Source organism: Aulostomus chinensis, chromosome 16, assembly GCF_037954235.1.
Source record: "Aulostomus chinensis isolate RoL2024-O1b breed Wild chromosome 16, RoL_Achi_v1.0, whole genome shotgun sequence".
Classification (NCBI taxonomy): Eukaryota; Metazoa; Chordata; class Actinopteri; order Syngnathiformes; family Aulostomidae; genus Aulostomus; species Aulostomus chinensis.
This window is the reverse complement of record NC_141335.1, coordinates 6,982,535-7,003,726: the sequence shown is the minus strand read 5'-3', so window position 1 is coordinate 7,003,726 and position 21,192 is coordinate 6,982,535. Positions and strand designations below refer to the sequence as shown.

General features: G+C 43.1%; 1 protein-coding gene across 2 annotated transcripts in view; it reads left to right on the top strand.

Annotated features, from left to right (window-relative positions):
- The window catches only part of olig3 (oligodendrocyte transcription factor 3), a 53,891-nt gene that overhangs the window by 21,793 nt on the left and 10,906 nt on the right, over nucleotides 1–21,192 (top strand). For both annotated transcript variants that reach the window (XR_015109350.1, XR_015109349.1), the window contains one exon: nucleotides 3,890–3,976. The gene's annotated coding sequence lies outside the window, so the exon portion shown is untranslated. The remainder of the gene's footprint in view (nucleotides 1–3,889; nucleotides 3,977–21,192) is intronic.

Genomic DNA, 21,192 nt, shown 5'->3' with positions numbered 1-21,192 from the left:
AATCGTGTGTGTGTGTGTGTGTGTGTGTGTGTGTGTGTGTGTGTGTGTGTGTGTGTGTGTGTGTGTGTGTGTGTGTGTGTGCGTGACGCAGTCCGCGGCGGATTTGTTTAGTCAGTTAACTGGTGCAGGGTTTGTGCCTGAGGGCAGCAATTGAAAATAAATTTCAGTTGAATAAGGGGCAGCGGCCGCATCAGCCGAGCTGCTGCTGCCGCTAGAACAAAAGCAGTTGAGAGGATAACTTATTGACCAGGCTGACAGGCTGAACGAGCCTGATTATAACCGCCTGGTCGTCCTCTGTGTCTGTGTGTGTCGTAGCCATAGTCAGTGAAGCAGGTGCAGGGGCCATTCGCTCCCTGTCTACCTCTGTGTGCCCTCAGGGAAGCCCCAGGGCCCTCTGCCCTCCTGTCCTCAGCTGATTCACTAGACTAATGTTTAACACATAATGCCAAAACAGAAAGCATATTTCCATCATAAGAGCGCTTTGCCATCGCCATTAGCGACAGAGCTCATTTGCATGTTAATTGTGCAGTTAGAGAGGTGGTGTTGACACTTCCCTTTGTCCATATAGGGTCGCGGGAAGTGAGAGGATGGGGCTGCACAACGACATCCATGTGCATTATTGTTTCAGGCTGGTGCGATCATCTGCTCCTACGAGTCGTTCGGCGTGAATGGATGTAAAGTTAACAAGGTGTTGGTCAGACAAAGCTCTCATCTGTGGACATCAGAACACAAAAGCTTCATAAAAGTACTTCAGAATGAGATAAATCCAAAGACATAAAGGTGTCGAAGTTAATGCGAGTGAAGTTGATGGAAAATAACTACATGTACTGGAGTACTGTTTCAATTTTATGCTGCAACATTTGAGAGATAAATATTGTACCTTTAACTCGCTTTTTACTTTGCTACATTCATCTGACAGCTGAACAGATTAAGACCACAAATCATGCAATAAACACATAATATACAATTGTTTTTATAGATAACACAACTTTATATAAAGCCATTAAACTCCAGATCTATTCCTTAACTCCTCCCAGACCATCTGCAGCATTAAAATGCCGCTTAAATGTTGATGCATCGATAATGATAATCTAGTAACATAGGAAGGCGGAAACAGTCCAACTGCTTGAGTGAGAAGAAAACAACTTAACAATTTCTATAAAAATATCAAACTCTTCTCTTTTCCAGCCGCTCAAACATGAGTGTTTCTTGTTTTTTTACTTGCTTTATGTCATTGTAAATTGAATATATTTTGATTTGGATTGTTTACTCATCTTATTTCTGATGTTTCATAAAGTAAACGACAGAGACCCGGAGCGGCCGTAAAGAAAAAAGAAAGAAGTGTTTTTGTTGTTGTTGTTGTTGTTGTTGTTGTTTTTTTGGTGACAAGATATAAATTGTTCTCATACAAAGTGTGAAAAATTACAATATTATACTTACCCTGTGGCCAAAAAATGAATCGGGTTTTGGGAACAAGCATATGTCAGGGTCATCAATCAAGTTGTGAGAACAGTTTGTGTCTTCCAGCAAAAACAACTAAATGTGGGATTGATCAAAGTAATCGTGTGGCCACATAAGATCATCAAATTTTGGGAAGAAGTTATGTGTCATCGCCACAAATTAATCAAATCCTGAAGGAAAATTCTATCTTTTGGCCAGAAAAATATTTCTCTCTTTAGCCATTGTGGGGTCTCGTAGTAAAATTTTAATGATGATTTGAAAATCAACGAGAGAAACAAATCTATAATCAATCATATTATGGAGTAACTATTGTACATGACTGTTATTATTTAAACTTTAATTTGGAATACAACACTTTTACTTCTTATGGCGTGTAGTTACCAATATCATTCATTAAAGACCTATTAAATGAAGTCAATGCAACACAGTCAACCTTCCGGACATACTGTGTTTACACTCGTGCAAAAAATACGCACAAGACATCCTCACACTAGGATTCGTCCTCACACAAGCAAGTTCTGTATAATAAACAGAGAGCTAGAGAGAGTGTGTGTGTGTGTGTGTGTGTGTGTGTGTGTGTGTGTGTGTGTGTGTGTGTGTGTGTGTGTGTGTTTGTGTGTCAGCAGTAATATCCTCCTACGGTGACTGACAGATGGCGTTCAGTGTTTGGCCGTAAATGTGCTCTCTGAGTGTTTGTCTGTGTGCCAGTCGCCTGTAGTTTGGAGACTCCCTGTGAGAGTCTAACTGTCCTGACACTGCTCAAAACCAACTGTCCTTGATTGTCAACCATGGATGAACTGCAGTGTATGTGTGTGTGCGTGTGAGCGGGTGTGTATGTGGTGGCCTTCTGGAAAGAGTGGAGCAGGCCAGGGGCGCAGATGTTAACTGGAGAAATATATCTAGCTAAATCTCTGGCCACCACATGCTTCAAATCTGCCCGCAGAAATGACTCTCTCAGGAAGATGACACCAGGAAAACCTCGGACTCTGCAACTTTGTGTAAAAATGAGGGACTAGACGAGTGTGTGTGTGTGTGTGTGTGTGTGTGTGTGTGTGTGTGTGTGTGTGTGTGTGTGTGAGTGTGTGTGTGTGTGTGTGGGGGGGGGTCTGGAAACCACGAGCCTGCTACACTTGAGGCAACAGAATGAAGGTTTGATTAGTTAGGCACTCTTTTGTTATGATTAAGGTTCGAGTGAGAGCTTAGGCCAGTGATTCTTGACCTTTGACACCCCCCCCCCCCCCCCCACCATAAAATTCCGTCTTGGCTTCGGTATTTGAATTATATTTAAATAACTGCACCATCACAGCCAGCATGTGCACTTCAGGTCCAAATGAGCAATAATGGAAAGATGTGCTTTCTCATGTTACTGGGCTAACTGGGCCTCTAAATTCAACAATGTAGTCTACCAGGCCTCAGCTTACTTTGAAGTTGTTGTCATTGTTTCTGTAATTCATAGCTTATACAAATGTTCACAGTTTTTACTGCAGACACACTTGAACTCTCACATAATAAAATCTAACACAAGACCAATAATAACACTGACAAATTATGACACCCCCGGAAATCATCTTGATACCCCACCAACCCCCCGAGTCCAGAACCACTGGCCTGAATGCTTATGAATGTCAGTGATGTCCCCATAAAGATAATAACATCTGCTTTTTTGTTTTTGTGTGTGTGTGTGTGTGTGTGTGTGTGTGTGTGTGTGTGTGTATGGGTGTGTGTGTGTGTGTGCGTCACGCACGCGCGCGCATGTGCGTTTATGCCAGCTCTCTGCGCCAGGCGGAGTGCTGGGAGACTGTCCCCTCTCAGCAGGGAGAGTCGGGCGACAAAGTGAAACATGGTTGCGAGGAGAGCGATTCATGACTGAAGCCAAAAATAGGAATAAAGAGATCAGACCAGCAGTTTGTAAAAACTGAATTACATGTGTTTGATAATGTTCCTTCAGTCACAATGAAATGAAAGCAGTTTGAACCAGGATCAAGTTGAAGGCAACGTGACGTCCGTCTGTGGAAGATCCAGTTGATGTAGTTATGCACTTTAAAAATAACTTCAATATTAACAAATTTCCTATTGTGCAAAGTTGACACTTGTTCATAACATCCATCTGGGGGGGGGGGGGGGGGGGTCCAGGAATTCTTGGGCAAAATGTTTTTCAGTCTCACCATGGGTGCACACGCCGCCCTCACCGAACAAATCACCTCACCAGACAAAGAACATGAAACACTGTGTTTATTATTCCAGTCAAACTGTAACATATTTGAAAGTTACAATCACTCATTAAGCATAAAACATACTCTTGTTTACATTTATATAATCTTGCACCAACAGCAAAACAGCCGTAGTGTCAAGGAAACTTTTTATGGGAAGTAAATGAATGACTATAGCAATTACATTTGAACTGAGGTCCCTTGTTCTCTGTCAACAGGAAGGATTCAAACAGGCCTTTGGGAATTGCACCACCATCTCTGTTGGCAGTGGTGTAAAAGCCGACATTACACCCCTCCAACTGGAGGTACGTGGCTTGGCATCAGCCTACATTTACACTCTAGACTGACCTTCCTGTCCATCATGCATCAGTTGGCAACAGCAATAATATGTGTGTGCATGTGTGTGTGTGTACATACATATATATATATATGTGTGTGTGTGTGTAATATATTTACACATATGTGTGTGTGTAATATATTTACACATATATGTATATATGTGTGTATATATATGTAATATATTTACACATATATGTATATATGTGTGTATATATATGTAATATATTTACACATATGCAGTGGCGCTAGCAAACCTGCTCTGTGAGTTGGCAGTGGTGTTAAAGAAGACATTAGCCTCCTCCCTCTGGCCTGCTTTCAGCTGGCACAGTCAGACCTCATTGATGGCGCTGCCAGGCGGACTCAGTCACAGTTGGTGATTTTGATCAATATCAACCTTAACAACTCCCAGACAGCTTGTTGGAGAACAAACAAACATGTAAATAATGCGTCAACACGTTCTGACGTTTGGATGAGGTGGTTATCGTTGGAGAGGGCAATGAGAGACACACATTTATTTGACCTCAGAGATCAGTGTGTGTTCGTGTATGTGTGTGTAGATGTCTATGGATAAAGCATTTACCTTTGTTTAGGGTTAAAAACATTCCTGTCTTGTCTCCAGTGGAAACACACAGTTACATATATTTAATAGATTAGTGCATGTTAAACGAAGGCAAAGGTGTTGAATCATCATACTGAACATTTGCTTATCGAAGGGATTTGCTGTCAGGTCAGATGCTTCCTGCTGTGGTTTGACACGAGATAGAGTGTAGTTCGTCTAATCTAACGAGAAATCAGAACCCAGTTTAGCAAGTCACTACCGGGGACTGCTAGCTGCTAGCCTCTAACTTTGCTTGCAAGCTGCAGCAGCCTTCGTTGTTTTGACTCTCTCAATCTGAGTTAATTGCATCACATTTAAGGATGCTTATTGGCCTGTTTGGAATTCCACCCAGCAGCAAACATTCTAACTCCCTTTTCAAAATTCAAAATTATTCAGAAGCAGGTGCTGGAGCCAGGCTCTTTTAGGATTCTATATAATCTGAAAACATGATATATTCTGGGTTTATAGTATTATCTGATACTGTTTCAACCCAACTCCTAATTAAAACTCATAGGAGTTATTTAATGGGCTGATAATCTCTGAATCAGCTGTTGACCTTACACAAAGCTCACTGAGCGAGAACGACTTCGCCGCGTTGCCGCGGGGACGGACAGCTCCTCTACTTGGCAGAGCTGCCTGGTGTGAACACAGCAGCGGCGAGCGCAGGGAAACACTCGGGGAAAGCACTGCTCTAATTACAAACAGGCATTATCACGGGTGTGAAACCAGAAGTGACAGCAGCAGTGGGCAGCCAGGCACACACACACCAGCGTATGTATGGGCCAGAGTCATCATATGGGCAAATCACAACTGCTCTGGCTCAGTAATGTCTGGCAGATGTTAACGCTTTGTACTTAATGACTCCCTCGAGACCTCACCCAATCAGACAGGACAAAGTGATATGCCGGGGGATGTGTGTCTACTGTGTAATATGTATGTGTGTGTGTGTGTGTGTGTGTGTGTGTGTGTGTGTGTATGCGCGTGTGTATGTGTGTTTTGCTGGAGATAGTGTGAAAACAATGATCTTCATATTCATGTCATTAAACTTTGCTAAACATCTAAGTGTGTGTTGCAGAGGGAGTGAGAGAGAGAGAGAGAGAGAGAGAGAGAGAGGACCCCTTCTGCTTGCAGAGAGTCATTTCATGCTTGACTTGCACGGAGTTGAAAGAATAACTAGATTCTGTAACAGACCGATCATTAACAAATCTACTATGGTGATGAAAGTCTGGCCATTAAAGCGGAAGTTACGTTTTTAATCAAGCATTTTGGCTAGCTTGCTAGCTAAACTTTTCTTATCAGCACAATGTATGCTGGATCCATCATTTTGCTCACCCTCTGTGGCAGCCATGTTGAATTTTATTTCTTTTTATACATCTAAAAGTAACATACTTATTGGCGTTGCACCGTCTTGCTGCCGAGAGAAGGAAGGATGGTTAAATAACGGCGTGATGCTTGCAGTTATAACTGAATGAGTAGGTTTTTTTGGTAGCTTTTCTTGTATGATGCAGATGGATAATGTAAGAAAAAAAAGTCAATTGTAAGTCTTTAATGCAGTGACTCCACATTTTGTCTTATATCATGTGCTATAAAGATTTCGTTTTTTTTCTGACGTGATGATTACAGCAACAATGATCGTACGTGGCGATTCATTTTCTCTTCAGGTGTTAGCTTTGACTAGTTCAGTGTTTGTTTATGGCGTCACACGATACAGAATCAAATTAGATTAATTTAAATCTATTTCTTTTAGCACATTTAAATAAACTGTGATGATAACTACATCCAACCATCTGTTGCTTTAGAAAGTATGAGAATTTGTGTGTGTGTGTGGGGGGGGGGTTCGTTTCAGCTAAATTTTTTCATTTTGACCTGAGAGTTTAACATATAAATTATCAGTTTGAAGAAATAATAAAACATCACTTAACACACACACAGACACACACACACAGACACACACACACACACACACAAACGGTCCTACTCTGTAGAACCAAGTGAAAGTAGCTTTGTACAGCGATCTTACTCTGGAGTACACAACGTCATAAACGCAGCAGTGCTCTGATTTGCTATATTGAAAATGTCAGCAGCAGCAGATGCTGTGCTAATAGCCACTGGATGCTGCGCTGGATCTAGCAGCTGGTAACCATGACTGTAACTACCACCAGGGACCAACGCCAAGCTATCCACAACCCTGTAGCAGAAGAGTACACAGTAAACGTCATCACGGGTTTTCAGGGCAATACATGTTTCTTGTCTTGTATTTGTTCAAAGTGGATTCCTAAAATTGTTCCCACCAGTATTTTCATATTATTATAATTATATTTTTTTCACTTCCTCTGCTAAATGTTGAAGCAATACTTCACCCAAAAAGTGTATTTTACCATTTAAGTACCCACCAATAGGTATCAGAATGTAGAAGGAGCCAGCCACGTACCTTTAGCTTGAAGCTAATGGCACTGCATCGCTCCCAACTACATAAAACAGCAAAATTGTGCACAAATGTGGTTTATCAAACGCTCAAGCACGTCGTCCAGTAAAACTGACGTCTTCTCCATCCAGCTCAATACTCAGTAATCCAGAAAGACGTTGATCTGAGTTAAAAACAAACACGCTACTGTGAGCATGCGTGGGCGAGTGGTTCAATTACATGCACCAGCTGGTGGCGCTCAATGCTATCTTGTTGAACTACAACAGTTATAGTTTGATTTTTTTTTTGTACTCCCTATCTTAGTATCTTAATATAAAATGTACTTTATTTCGGAAAAGGTTAACTGACAGGTCATTGAAAAATAAGAATTGTTTATCCTGCCATTCCCCACAAACAAAATTCACACTTTCTTCCTTAGCAACTCCCTGAAAATTCAGAGGAGAGGAAAAGTTTCCCCCAGTCACTAACAAGAGCACTGTCACTTTCTGATGCCCCACCAAGAGCTGTCACTCATCCCCAGCCCACCCCCTGTCCATCCCCACCTTTCTCTGCCTGTCTGTCAAACAGGAAGAGTGTCTTTTTCCCCCCTCCATCTGTTATCATCTCCCCTTCTCCATGAGTGCTGGGGGGTCGGCGGGGGCCGTCCACAGGCTGGTCATCCCGTTAGAAGCCTATTAAGAGTCTCCGGGCTCTCTGCTGGGGCCTACTGGAGAGAAATCCATGTCAATACCTGTCTGTTATGCCTCCCACAGCTCGACACAGCCAGGCGGCCTGCCTGGCACAGACAGCTCTGGATGGGCCTCCTGTCGAGACAGTGAGGGGATGGGGTTTCAATGTGAGTGTGGCACTTGAGTGTGGACCTCCTGTCAGTCCTCCCGTTGCACTGATGAACCTCAGTAGACAAAGCAGAGCTTGAAAAGGCACACTTCCTCGTTCTGTTGGTGTCCTTAATACCATCAGTTATCCCTTTGGATCACATCTGGCCTGCAGAGTTTACAGCATGCCGCTTCCTGTGACAAGCCCAGAGAGAGAACCCAACAGAGGTTTGATCTGATTTGATTTGATTAGGATCCCCATTAGCTGATGCACTATACATCAGCTACTTAGCTAGGTGAAGAGAAAGTGGGCAAACGTAAAGACAAAGATGGCTACAGACATTCTTAACCATGTCAGCCAAGAAGTTGAGTTTCAACTGCAACAGACCATCAGATCATTGTTGAGCATTTCCTTTAGTGACCCCCACTGCTGCTCCATTATTTATATCTGTGTTAGTGTTATAATAACAGTAACATTTGAGTGCGTCATTGAACCGGAAGCAAAGAATCAACATTTTTGAAAGAGTTACGACTGCAAATTTCAGTAGGAGTACCAACCATCTTTGATACATAAGATATAGAACACTTCACTGTCATCGTATTCAGTACCACAAATATTTTGTTTGGTTGCTTTCAGAGTTTGCAAAGGGATGTATTTGAGCAGTTTTGCTGTTGTTAGCTATCAGTTACCATTAGCTTCAAGCTAAATATAGGTGGCTGGTTCTTTCTGCATTCTGGAGTCACAAAGAAATAATGCAAGAGCGGAAAACCACCTTTGTGAGGTCAGCAGACCAAACTCCACTGTCTGGGTGAAGTACTGCTTTATAAAAATGTTGGACATACCAAACACACAACGATATCATGGAATACCAAATTTCAAAATTAGCCTTTTAATTTTGACACAGTCCTGCTGACAGACAGATGGACAATCAAACAAACAAATCACATCACCTCCGTGGTGGCTGCAACAAACGGCTACTGTTGATAACAGATATGGCATGCATTCCAATCATGTGTTTCCACATGTCTCCACCAGACCTGTCAGACATCTTCTTCCTCAATGTAATCATTCATCTCAGTAGGAAGTTTAAAGCAAACATGTCGCTGCGTCCATCTGTCTTGATGTTAGCAGAGAATAGAGGTCTGTTTCCTCATTAGCAGCTTATTAACAGCTCCTGCCCAGCAGAGAGCACTCTCCCCGGAGGACAGGGGCCCAGGGGGAGGGCATTCAAATAGTAGAGAAAGCTTTGTCTGCGGGTCTGGCCTTCCAGACCGGCCTCCTGTCCGGGCCTGCCCAGGGGACGCTGTGTTATGCATGGAGAGGATAAGGAGAGTTAGAGGAGAGAGATGGAGAAAGGAGGAGAAGGTTGGATGGAGACAGAGAAGGAGAGTTGACTGGAAGTCATCCATCAAACCTGCATCAATTTTACTGCCTCCTGTGGAGACACAGAGAGAGATTGCTACTGGTGTTTAAGGGATTCTGTAAAATGTCATTACAGTTCTAAGAAGATGTCGAGCATCTCTGAGCTGCGATTTCTACTCAGATTTGAATAGCACATCTGTTCAGTGTGTGTTTTTGCCAACCCCAACATGTGTTGACCTCAGACCGGAGCTGGACCCGTCTTTGTTCGGTTTGTACTGGTGATCAGGAAAATCAGGGTCCACATCTCTGTTGATCACACCCATGCAGCGTCCATCTGTCAGGCGTGCAGCACGTACTGTACATTAGAGCCCCGATGAAAACATACGGTATGACAACAGACCCAAAAGCATACAGGGAGGCATAAATGCACACATACACACACACACATATGGCTAGCTTCCCAAGTTACACTTGTTTTAACAAGGAAAACACCATATTCCAGTAGTTAGGAGTCTAATTATACAGACGTCCTCGTATTTACAGTTCTGTAGATGTTGAAGCTCTGAGCTCTGCGAGGCAGCTGGTTATCAGAGAGTCTGAGTAGGAGGAAACTGGCAGCAGCTGTTGGGAGAGAATGGTAGTAGTTAAACACAAACCTTCAGTAGCCGTGACATTCGGTCTGATCACCCGAAGCCACAAACTCCTACACAGCAAGTAAAATAAGATGACAAGGAGTCATAGGAGTAGAGGATGGCACTAAATACTACTAGACAGCTTGTATCTCAGTGGGAACTTTTTCTCAAAATAATGAATGATTAAATTATTTGTTGTAATGAACAAAGAATGTTTCCAGTTCATTTTTACAGCTACAGCTTAAAGCTCAAACTGGAGCTGGTTTCATGACATGGTAAGACTGTAAGATCTTTTCAGGCTTCAAGTCATGAGTTTATGTGTAAACCACAGTAGTTTGAACCAATCGTCATCTTTTTAGGAGATCCAGTCGTTGTTTAGGTGTGACAACAGTGAAAAGAGACTGTTAGCGCAGAGATTGACTGCGATGCTGCTCCATCAAATATAGCTGGGGAGTTTCTGCTTTAAAAGAAGACCAAGCAACATGGCAGGTGTAAAGTAATGGTGTTTTTTTTTTCCGCCTCAAAAGTTTCCTGGTTCGACAAAGTCAATCTACAGGTGGAGTTTACTGTTTTTAAGATACAGCAATGTGGTTTGGACCGTTCACATTATCCTCACTAGTGATGTTTTCCTATAGTGAACCAAGTTTTCTGTGCAGGCTAAATCGAACCAGACCTAAAGTCTAATGACACATAGAAACATTATTTTCCACCAGGGAGTTCCATTATCAGGAGCTGTTGCCGGTGAATGGCGATGAAATGAAGTTTTATCAACTACAAAACAACCAACTGCCATTCAGGGCGCTGCATTGTTGAACAACCGGCACAAAAGCATCATGCCAGAGGTGCAGATGTGTCGCCGCCACCACCACGCAGGGTGAAAAAGTTGTGGTCATTTCATGGTTTCTTCAAGATCTTTTTTCCATCGCCACAATTATTTCATCTCTCCCTCTCTCGAACCACTCTTGTCCTCCCCCCACTTTTCTGCCATCCACTCTTCCCAGCATGCTTTGCGGTCCCGGAGGCGCCAGCCGCACCCTGTCCCGTGCAGTCTCCCGCCGTCCCGCTGAAGACCGTGAAATCGCCATGATTAATAATTATAATTATTGGCAAACGTGCCAGCTGCTCTGTGGCAATGGGCACCTCTGATTTATGATTCTGTAAATGCAAACAGTCATTGTCCATATTCAGAGAAGAAAGGAGCGAAGGCAGGAGGGGTGACGGAGGCAGACGGGGGAGTTTTGGAAGCCTGCCCTCAAAATATGATTTTATCTTCGGAAGTCGGCAGCCCTGTCCTGCAGGCATTGTCCTCCTTCCCTCCCTCCTCGCTCCCAACCATTTGTCTCTCATACTCCTCACCTAGTCTGTGCTCCGTGGCGCGTTGCTGTTTGATCTCAGTGGGCTTCAAAAGAGTCTGGGGCCACAGGGTTTCCAGCATTGTGCACACAGACTGCTGGCTTTATGGACAGTTTATCGTGAGCATTGTATTACTGCAGTCTTAACATTGAGTGTTAAGGTGTGAGACCGCAAAGCTGTGAGGAGGGGAGGAAAATTAAAAGTCTTTTATGATCAGTCATTAATTATCTGCTGTGATTCGATTTGTCTGATCCAATCGGGTGCTGGAATACAACCAGGAGTCTGTCACAGAGTAAACTACTCTGACATCAAGTTTGTGTTACCTGTGTGTGTGTGTGTGTGTGTGTGTGTGTGTGTGTGTGTGTGTGTGTGTGTGTGTGTGTGTTTACATTGTGCGCTCTGACTAATGGAGCTGCACAGTCTGTTCATCAGGCTCTGGGGGTCCGTTGATGTGTCTGTCATTGACAGAACGAGACTATGGATTACCTCGCTCATTAATCACCATCATCGTGGCAGCTTGCGCACACACTCACTCACATCCACTTGCGTATGGACAAATGCGAGCTCACACAAACACGCACATAAATCTCTCCACACGCAGACAGAGTGTTTGTGACAGCTACTGGCCACCAACCTGTCCGCAGCCTAATCTCATTAGGGTCCTTCTGGCATCTGGGCCTGTTCTGCTGAGGGATGGTCTATGATGGAGTGAAGAAGACAAGGCGTTCAAGCGTATAATAGATGTCTAAATCGTCTGGCTGCTAGTCCTCTTGCTCTTTCGTTCAAAGCTCTGGAAGTATGAATGGGAAGGACGTGAAGTATTGGAACTATGCTTGGCATTCTATGAGTTTTAATTCTAGCAAAGCAATGGCAGCAATTGCATGGAAACGCTATTGAAACACTGGTTCTTCTGCTGGTGGATCCACAGTGACTCTCCTCACACCTGTATGCTGTTCTCCAGTCTGCTGCAGGCCTGTCCTGCTCTGTCTGGCCCTGCAGTGCCGTGTTGTACCTGTCAGTGTTGTGCAGATGGGCTCCTGCTCCCTCAGGTACCTGGGCTAAACACCCGTCATTAATCACCACATAAAGCCTGCCCAGCGGGAGGTGCCCCAGGTTAGACCACATCAAGAAATAAATTGGCTGAAAAATGGCTCTGGACGAAAGCTCTGTCCCTGGAGAGGACAAGTAAGAGGAGGGGAAGAGGGAAGGAGAGGAGAGGAGCCTTCTCCTGCCAGCCAAGTGATCTGTCAGCTGGCTAAGCGACATCATCATTCACTTGGCCCCGATTTTGTTCCCGTGGTGCTGACAATCTCTGCTGTTTGCTTTCAGATTTGTACACATTCATCTTCTTTATTTGCTAAAGTGGCTATGCTAAGACACAAGGCAGGTCTTTAACACTTCAAGAATAGAAGACTTCAGGTCAATCAGACTTCAATTAAACACTCCCAAAAGATAGAATATAACAGGTAAGAATAGACAAGACAGAAAGAATAATCAAGTCATCATCTGTCGTGACCGATGGCTAAAAGAGAACTGGAACTGAACTTTAATAATAATCCATATTAATCTCCCTTTTCTTCACCCCGAGGTCATGACCCAATCTTGGAACACCATCGCTTCAGGGCCAACACTGATTTTTGGGGCCAATAATAACTGAAAAGCTAAATTGGGTCCTATCAGCAGAGGAAAGACCTGTCTCCTTTCAGCAGTTAATCAATCAATCAAAAAATATCCACACATTATCAATGACGATGGAGCAAAACAAGCAAAGAAATGTTCCAATCAGAAGCGTAAAGGAACGGTGGTATAGCCAACAACGGTGAAGTAAGAGCACAGATAAAGGTCAAGGACGTGTTGCAGTCCAGCAGCCCAGACCTGTCCACCTCAGAGTGGCTTGTCTGTCCGATCCAATGATTAATGACCAGAGGGATTTCCCTGGTCAGCCACTGCACCTCTGCTCTATTGACACTGTCCCACCTTTTACTAGTGACATTCTGCAGCACCTCAGGGCCTCACTGAGCCTTCAGTGTGTGGCTGAACCGTCCAGATCTCCCCACACGTCTCCAAAATTACGTATATGATGAGAACCATCAGTGTTAGCCAACATTTGCTCGTTGGTTATTTGTAGTTCTTGTGTTTTCACCTGTTTGTTAACATTCTCAGTCACTGGGGAGATATTGACTGAACACTATTCTGGTGTTCTTAGCTAAACGGGAGACGTTGACTTGTCACTTTATCACACAGAGATGTTGTACAGGTTTGTGTTCCCTTCTTTCCCTAAGGAGGCCGTCAATGGTTGAAAGAATTCCAGCCATGTACAAAATAACATTTTATTTTAATCTCTTTCGTCACTCTCTTGTTAAGGTTTTTTCTATAAATAATTTTTCATGCTAACTCAAGAGGTCATTTTGATGACTGCTTTTACTTGTAGATATTTTTTGCAAAGTAACGATAGACTACTTTTTCTTGAGTTTTTATTCATCCCATAAAAAGGCCAATGCCTCATTTGTCGTCTCTATGGGTAAGAGGTCAAGGTCACCGGAACAGGCATACGTGAAAGACGATCCATCTATCTCTACATCGGCGCATCATTGCAATTCTAAAACAATAAAACTTTGGTATGCCGTTTCGCTGATGCCACACCAGTGACTGACCTGGGTCCTCATTAGATACTAGATCCTTGTGGAGCCCAAAGACTTGGTTGCGCTTGTAAAGTCACCAGTGTGCTGTGTGTGTGTGTTAATATTTAAGAAAAAACTTGCAACTTTAAATCACTGAAATGGGGTCTAGCTTATCTGACGTCACAACTTGATTTTATCTTATTTTTTTCAGTTTTCATGGCTACTATTCCAAATTAAACACGAGTTCATTTGGAGCTTACGCTGCAGGTAGCTAGCATGTCGATCATCTGGTAAAATGTTGCTCTCTACTGGTTTGAGCGTGTAAGAGGAAGTACTAGCTTACTCAGATATTGTTGTTCTCTAAGTCGAACAACAAGCTAACGGGATGAGCAACGTTATGAACATTATTCACTGTTCACCCACAGCGCCGCTGTGACTCAATCACAAAGCAATGAGCATAGCTAGGAAATTAGGGAAGCCCAGTCGTTCACAACACCATTGTACGATTTCAATCCAATCAAAGTCTTGATAGCAATGTATTTCAACAACATAGTAGCACCAGAGACATTGTTCCATACCCATGCCTGCAAAACACCAGTCAAATAACTCAAACACAGGACTGTGTCTACAAGCAGTAACGACAATAACCAAAATCTACGTGAATAGTAAATTAATGCACGACACTCTGACGCATCTGCGATGACGGTATTGTACGCTTTAAACTCTCACATTTACCAGCTCAAACAAACTAGCAGTAATTGCTGACTTTGAGCTGAAGTCTCTACCTCTATATTTCTTCATGTATGGCCTTCTCACGCTCTTAAAAGGCATAGCAAAGGATCAGAGGCCATTATGTAATTTTAAAAGAAGGGTATGGTTAGCAGCCAGGTTAAGCTCCTCTATTCTTCTTATTCTTCCATCACCAGAACGGTGGGTGTCAGGAGGAGATGGCGGGACAATGGAGGTGATCTCTCTGATCTCAGTGGTCCCTTTGTCATTGGCCGTATTATTAATGTTCATCTCTGAGAAAAGCCACGGCCTCTGCCTCTCTGTCTCCGCATCGCTCTGTCATTTTCTCTCGGCTGGACTTCTCTCTGCTTCATCTACATGCCGCATCCTCTCTGACACATGAACGGTTTAAACGCGCGGCTTTAAATTCATTTTCAGTCTGTTTTATTTAGAAGAGGGGGGGGGGGATTGCTTTTTCCATGAATCCTTTATGACACTGATGCTGCAGACAAGAAGCTGCCCTGACAGACGCATTCCTTAACATCCCTGGGGTCTTTATACTCCCACTATAGTGCAAAGACGGTAACACTTTGAAGGTGTGGTGCCCACTCTCTTTACAAAACACTCAAACGAGAGAAGCCACGGTGGCTGTCGTCCATTTATCAGCGGTGCTGTGGGCTGCCCGTGCCTTGCTGTGCCGTGCTTGGGGTCAGGCTTCCTCCACAGTGGCCTCAGAGTAATTATTAACCCACTGGGATTGTCCAGCTCTTCTCTGGTCATCTGGGACTGCTGAGTGTCAGTCAGCAAAGGTCGTGACAAGGCAACGAGAAGAGGGGGAAAATATATATAGACTGTCTTAAAATCATACAGGGAAATGAGGCATAAAAAGAAGACAACATTTAGAAGATAAGTATTGTATTTTTCTTACCATCAAACTGTCTATAAATTGCATGAATTTCTCCCTCTTTGGAAGTCTGATATAACTTGAAATGTTCCTTTGTGAATATGACGTGCAACATAAGAAGTTCTGATGCAGTACAACAGAGCTGGAACTGATTTACTTTGTTTCCTTAAACATTGCTGTTATACCGTTGGAAATGATTTCCTCTTTAAATTTTATTTCTTTTTAAAAAGTCAGAAAGAGTTAAACTCTTGTTTGTTTTTGGGGTGGGATATATAACTGAAATATATATATATATATATATATATATATATATATATATATATACATTTTTATATAAATCATCTCAAGAAAAGTACGTTTATTTTGCAATTTTCTTGCAAGAACACATTTTTCTTTCTTCTCCTTGATTGATTCATGTCACTTAAAAAGAATTTTCTCCACTTCGCGACAGTTTTTGCAAACCTTGAGCCTCTTAATATTGAAAATTAATTGGCGAAATAATTAAAATAATACAGTGGCACCTAAATGCTGCAAAATCAAATTAATCAATAATATTCTGTAAATATTCTTTTATATTCAAAATATCACCTTTAGATTTTTTAATCATCGGTCCGTTCCTGTCAACCAAATGAAGATGATAAAATCCCTGTTAGAGCTCCGGCGTCCCCCAGCAGCCAGACCCCCTGTGTGTGATGTAACCTGGGAGAAGTTCTTTTCTATCCTGGGAAGAGCAGGACGAGGACGTTCTCTACATAAAACCCTCCACCTCTAACTGCTGTGACATTGTGGCCCACCGAGTCTTTTTGAGGCAGCACACAACACATCTTTTAAAGATGTTTGGGTTTAGTGGGGAATAAATTGTGCCGATCGTCTGCGGACCGGCTCTATATCATATTCGGCGAGCTTGACGGTGCCACTGAGGTGGTAATGGGCCACTAGAGGCCCAACCACTGGTGGGTGGTCTGACACAGAAAGGTTAAATATGGTTCAGCCACGGACGCTCTCAAAGGACCTCACTGTTAAAAAAATAAGTTATGTTGGCTGTTCGTCTTCACGCGGTGAGGAAATTGACAATACCGGCGCAGTGAGGCACAAGGCTGTCCCAGGACTGAACTTCATGGTTGACCGTCCAATTGAAAAAAACGGTCACAACATCACTTGTTTCTGGTGGATTTATTGACGGCTCATCAAAGCCCCGGCTAGACGAGAGGTGTAAAATCAACACAATGACCATGCACATATAATGGTTATATTCATTTCTTTGTGCTCAGAACTATAGTAATAAACTTGAACCCTGCAGTGACCCAAAAAAATGGAAATAAACAAAAATAAAAGCATTTGAAATCTTAAATCTTAAGACATCACACGGTTAAGTGTCTTTAATACTGAGAGACACGCCGGAGTAAAGCAACACATACACACTGCAGTGGTGATCCATTGTACTTTCATAGTTTATAGATCATTTATTTGCGCTTTATATTAAAGGGTCAGTTCACGCAAATGATCAGAAATCCCGTCTTTAGACTAGTGTGACTACTTTTCATAGAAATGTTAGTCTCTGCCTCATCTTAAATACTTCGTTTCATTTTCATTTAAAAAAAAAAAGAAGCAGTGATTCCTCCTCTTATCATTCTCTAAAACTTGAACCTAAATAATTACAACAAATTAGAAGTTACACTTAAGGTGAAGAAGCATCCTTCCATAAGGACACGTGTCAGTTCTTACTACCCCGCTACTTGTAGCTGCATAATTATCATTAGTTAATCACATTAATATTCAGATAGGCATTGTTGTAAGTTGTCTCCACGCTGCATTCGTCCAGAACATGCATGAAACACCCAGTTACATCCCAGTTGCATCGCGAACAAACATTTCACCGAAATGTCACTTCTCTTAAACTTCAGTGCGCTGCATCTTTATACTGACGGACGTGATCTGAAAAATAGTTTGTGTCATGAACGTCCAAGTCTTCCCAGCATAAGACACCCACTTATCACTAGACCTTATAAAACGAGTATATTTAAGTGCTACAGTAGAGCGATGCGCCTCCAGGATGGAGAGGTGATGCATGTTTAAAATAAACTAATATAACCACAAAAAAAAATGTGACCGCCACAAATAAAATTCTAGCCACTTCCATGTGTGGCACGTTTGGAGTGCAGTAGTTGCCACTGTGGCCTCACGGCCGGAGGATTCTCTTGAGTTTGCATGTTCTCCTGCGTGGGTTCCGTCCAGTTTCTTCCCACTGAATTAAAAACCAGCACATTCGGTTAATTTGCAACCATAATCAACTGGATCATTTTGGTTTTACTGCTGAAGAAGAAATTTATATAAAACAAAATAGAAGTCCAACCAAATGTAGGTCATTGTCAAAACTCCTGCTTATTCTCAAACCTGGCTGAGGTTGCTGAGTAGTCCAGCCCATGTGGGGCTGGCTGAACTCAAGTCTGGATAAGAAACTCATAACTATGGATATTAACCACGAGACTGTGGCACAATCCTGATGATGTTCTGATCATTGTCCCAGTAAAATAAAAAAAAAAAAACCAAACATCCGTCCCGTGCATGCTACTGTTATGTTACCATGCTAAGACGGTAAAAGTATATCGTTGCTCGACAACATTAGCACCACCGAGCGGCCTCTCAGTCACTAGATGTCGTACTGCTTCATTTTGTGCAGGTTGTCTGCGCGTTCCTGTGGTTGTCAGATGTATATTAGAGAAATAGCATCATAGTCGCTTGCAGACCTCTAGGGGTTTAAAGCAAATGCCACGTGCACACCTGTGCAGCAGGTAATGCACCATATAAAGCAGTGCTGGTGCTGAATCTCAGCTTGTCACATCGACAGGAGAAACTACAAATGGTTTTGTTGTTGTCTGACGTGATGCAGTGAAGTGTTCTGAAGTATCCACAGTCCAGAAGGGGACAGAAGTAAAGAGTGGAAAGAGGGTTTATATTTTAGGAATTTGAGGGGTGTGGGGGGGGGGGGGGGGGTGTGTGCAGAGAACAGGATGGGAAGGAGCTTCAAAGCCTGGGGCAGAGGTCCTGGGCCCCCCACTGCAGCCTTGTTCACATGAGAATCAATCTGGTGCCGACGTTTGATGTGAACTGCAGATAAAAGACACAAAACAAAGAATGACAGTGGGGAGATATGGAATGATGGGATACCAACAGACGGGAGATTAATGGGCCAGGCAGATAAAACATGTAGAGGTATGAGGAGGTGCCAGAGGTTAGCGAAGAAGGGCGGGGAGTCTATCTGAACAGGAGAAGCAGGTGAGGAAGATGATATAAACATACATCTGGTGGAAAGATGCGAAGAGACACAAGATGATTGACAGAAACATGAAAGTAGGAGGACAGACGCTCTTTCATTCAGACAGACACAATCCATCAGTCAGTCAGGCAGTGAAGGACGAAAGAAGGTTCAAAGCCAGCGTGGTGGACACCAGAGCAGAGTCTCCTCACGCTGTCTCCCTGTGATGCCAGGAACTCACATTAGCATCACAATACAAACTGCATTATCATCATCGCACCACCATTATTATGAAAAAAAAATCATATTTAAATTAATTTAAATGGACGGCTTTTGATGAAGGAATCAACCCTCTGGGGTGGTGTGACGATATTAGAAGAAATCGCTCAAATTTCATGTAAACAAAACATAAACACCGCAATGCTAAAAAAAAAAAAAAAAGCTTGTTGTAAAAATTAGCATAAGAGCACGGCAATAAATTAGAAACCGCCTTTTTTTGAACCTGAGGGCCACATGAACGGAGCTGGGAACCCCCCCCCCCCCCCTCGCTTGTCCATCAGCCAGTCGTCATGCCCCTCATGCAACAGTGTAGGAATGTTGTTTTATTTGTACTAAGTTGAACAGAAAAGTCAGAGCTCTGTTATCATGGGACACACAGGGACAATGAGAGGCGGAGAGAGCAGCTTTTGGGTCTTTTCTTGTTTTTATTTCAGTCGAAACAGGCTCGGACATTGTTGTTCTTTCTGCTAATTAAGCTGTTAGTGAGAGGGGCTGGTCTGACAGGGCCCTGCTTGGCAGGGAAGCAAAGAGTCAATGGGCCGAAACTGAACAGGAGACATTTATGGGATGCCTTAAGCCATTGTTTCCCCCCACCGAGGATCTTTTCAGGCCGTCCGCCTCTGTCTCAGTGACCTGTACAATGAGAAGAATGCCACTCTGAGAACCCAGAGCCGACCACAAAGAGCAGCCCTGCAGAATGAGGATTTCACGGCACTGGGCCGAATCCGGACGCTGCCAAGATTCCACGGATCGTCCTCGGCCCTGGTCATCAGACACATGAGTCACACTGTGCCACTGTGTGTGTATGTGTGTGTGTGTGTGGGGGGGGGGGGGTGCATGTGTGTATGTATTCTGAAATTGTGAGGAATTATTTTGAGTACTGGTATTTTGCATATGAAAATACAGCTAGTGTACATTACTTCTAAGTGTGTACGTGCCATTGTCAGAGCTCCGGTGTGGGAGGGTCCTACATCCTGCAGGGGAAAAAAAAAATTCACATAAAAAAACAAGCAGCCAACATGGTCGCCAAGAATATTGACTCTCTTCCTGCCATCAGAACGAACACAATAACAAACAAACTAATCATCCAAAGGAAAGTAAAGGAAGCTCAGAAGGTCAATATTTCCACTGACGTCTGTCAGTTACATTCGCTACAAAAAAAAAACTAGCCTTATGACAAAGACAAATGTTTGCGAAAAAAAGCTGCGACATCACTGTTACCTGGGATAATGAGTGCAGCCTAAATTAACTTTAACAAATGAGTTTGTCCTAGCTCAGAGGAAACTCCTCCACTTCCTGGTTGCTCACGAACACGTGACATTCCACAATAATGAAACTGGAGATAAACAGTGAGAAAGAATTCAAGGAAGAGAAGTATTTCTCCTCAAGATTCTAAAGAGTCATTAACTCAGAAACTCAGATTGGGCTTTAATTAAATTCCCTCGAGTGACTTCTAGAAGTTTGTCCAGCAGCAGTTGTTCGAGCCACCTGTTCCTGCTACAGACGCTGTCGCTCAACCTCGCTGATTAAACAGGTGAGATTAAGGCAAAGCTCCGGGCAGCTTGCAGAACATCCCATAACACAAGCTGCAAAAACTCCTCCTGTGAATGTGTGAGTGAGTGTGTTCACACACTGGTCCATTTGATGGTCATCCAAGTGTCTCTGTGTGTTTACTTGGACTGAGTGTTGGGCGGTGAGGCAGATCCTCACTCTCTTGCTGTGTTGTACATCTCTGTCACTGGCCTGAATTTGTGATCTGTTTAGTTTTTGTTTAAAAAAAAAAAAAGTTCTTTTTTCAAATGGTGGTTTTCTAGTGACTTAAAACAAACCATTTGTGTCAACACCACCTGTTTATCTCTCATCGATGTGCCAGTTTCTCCTCCTTTAGCAACTGCCATGTGTTGTCATAATGTAACTCCTTTTACAGCAAAGTGTTGAACGGTACTTTCAGGCGAGCCAGAGCCTCGCACAACAGCAGCCCAATTATAGAGCCATTTATGTGTTTGTCAGGGGCTTCAAATGGGCACTGGTTTCTCGGGGTAGCCATATTGGCGAGGTCAGGCACAGCATCTGATAAGGCAGCTTTATTACAGATCAACCCATCCCTCTCTCAGATGAACACCCAAGACGGGAAAAAAGACAAAAAAGGGAAGAAATAAAAAATGACAACTTTGTTCTTTATAACAGTTTGGCTGAGCCGGCCTGTC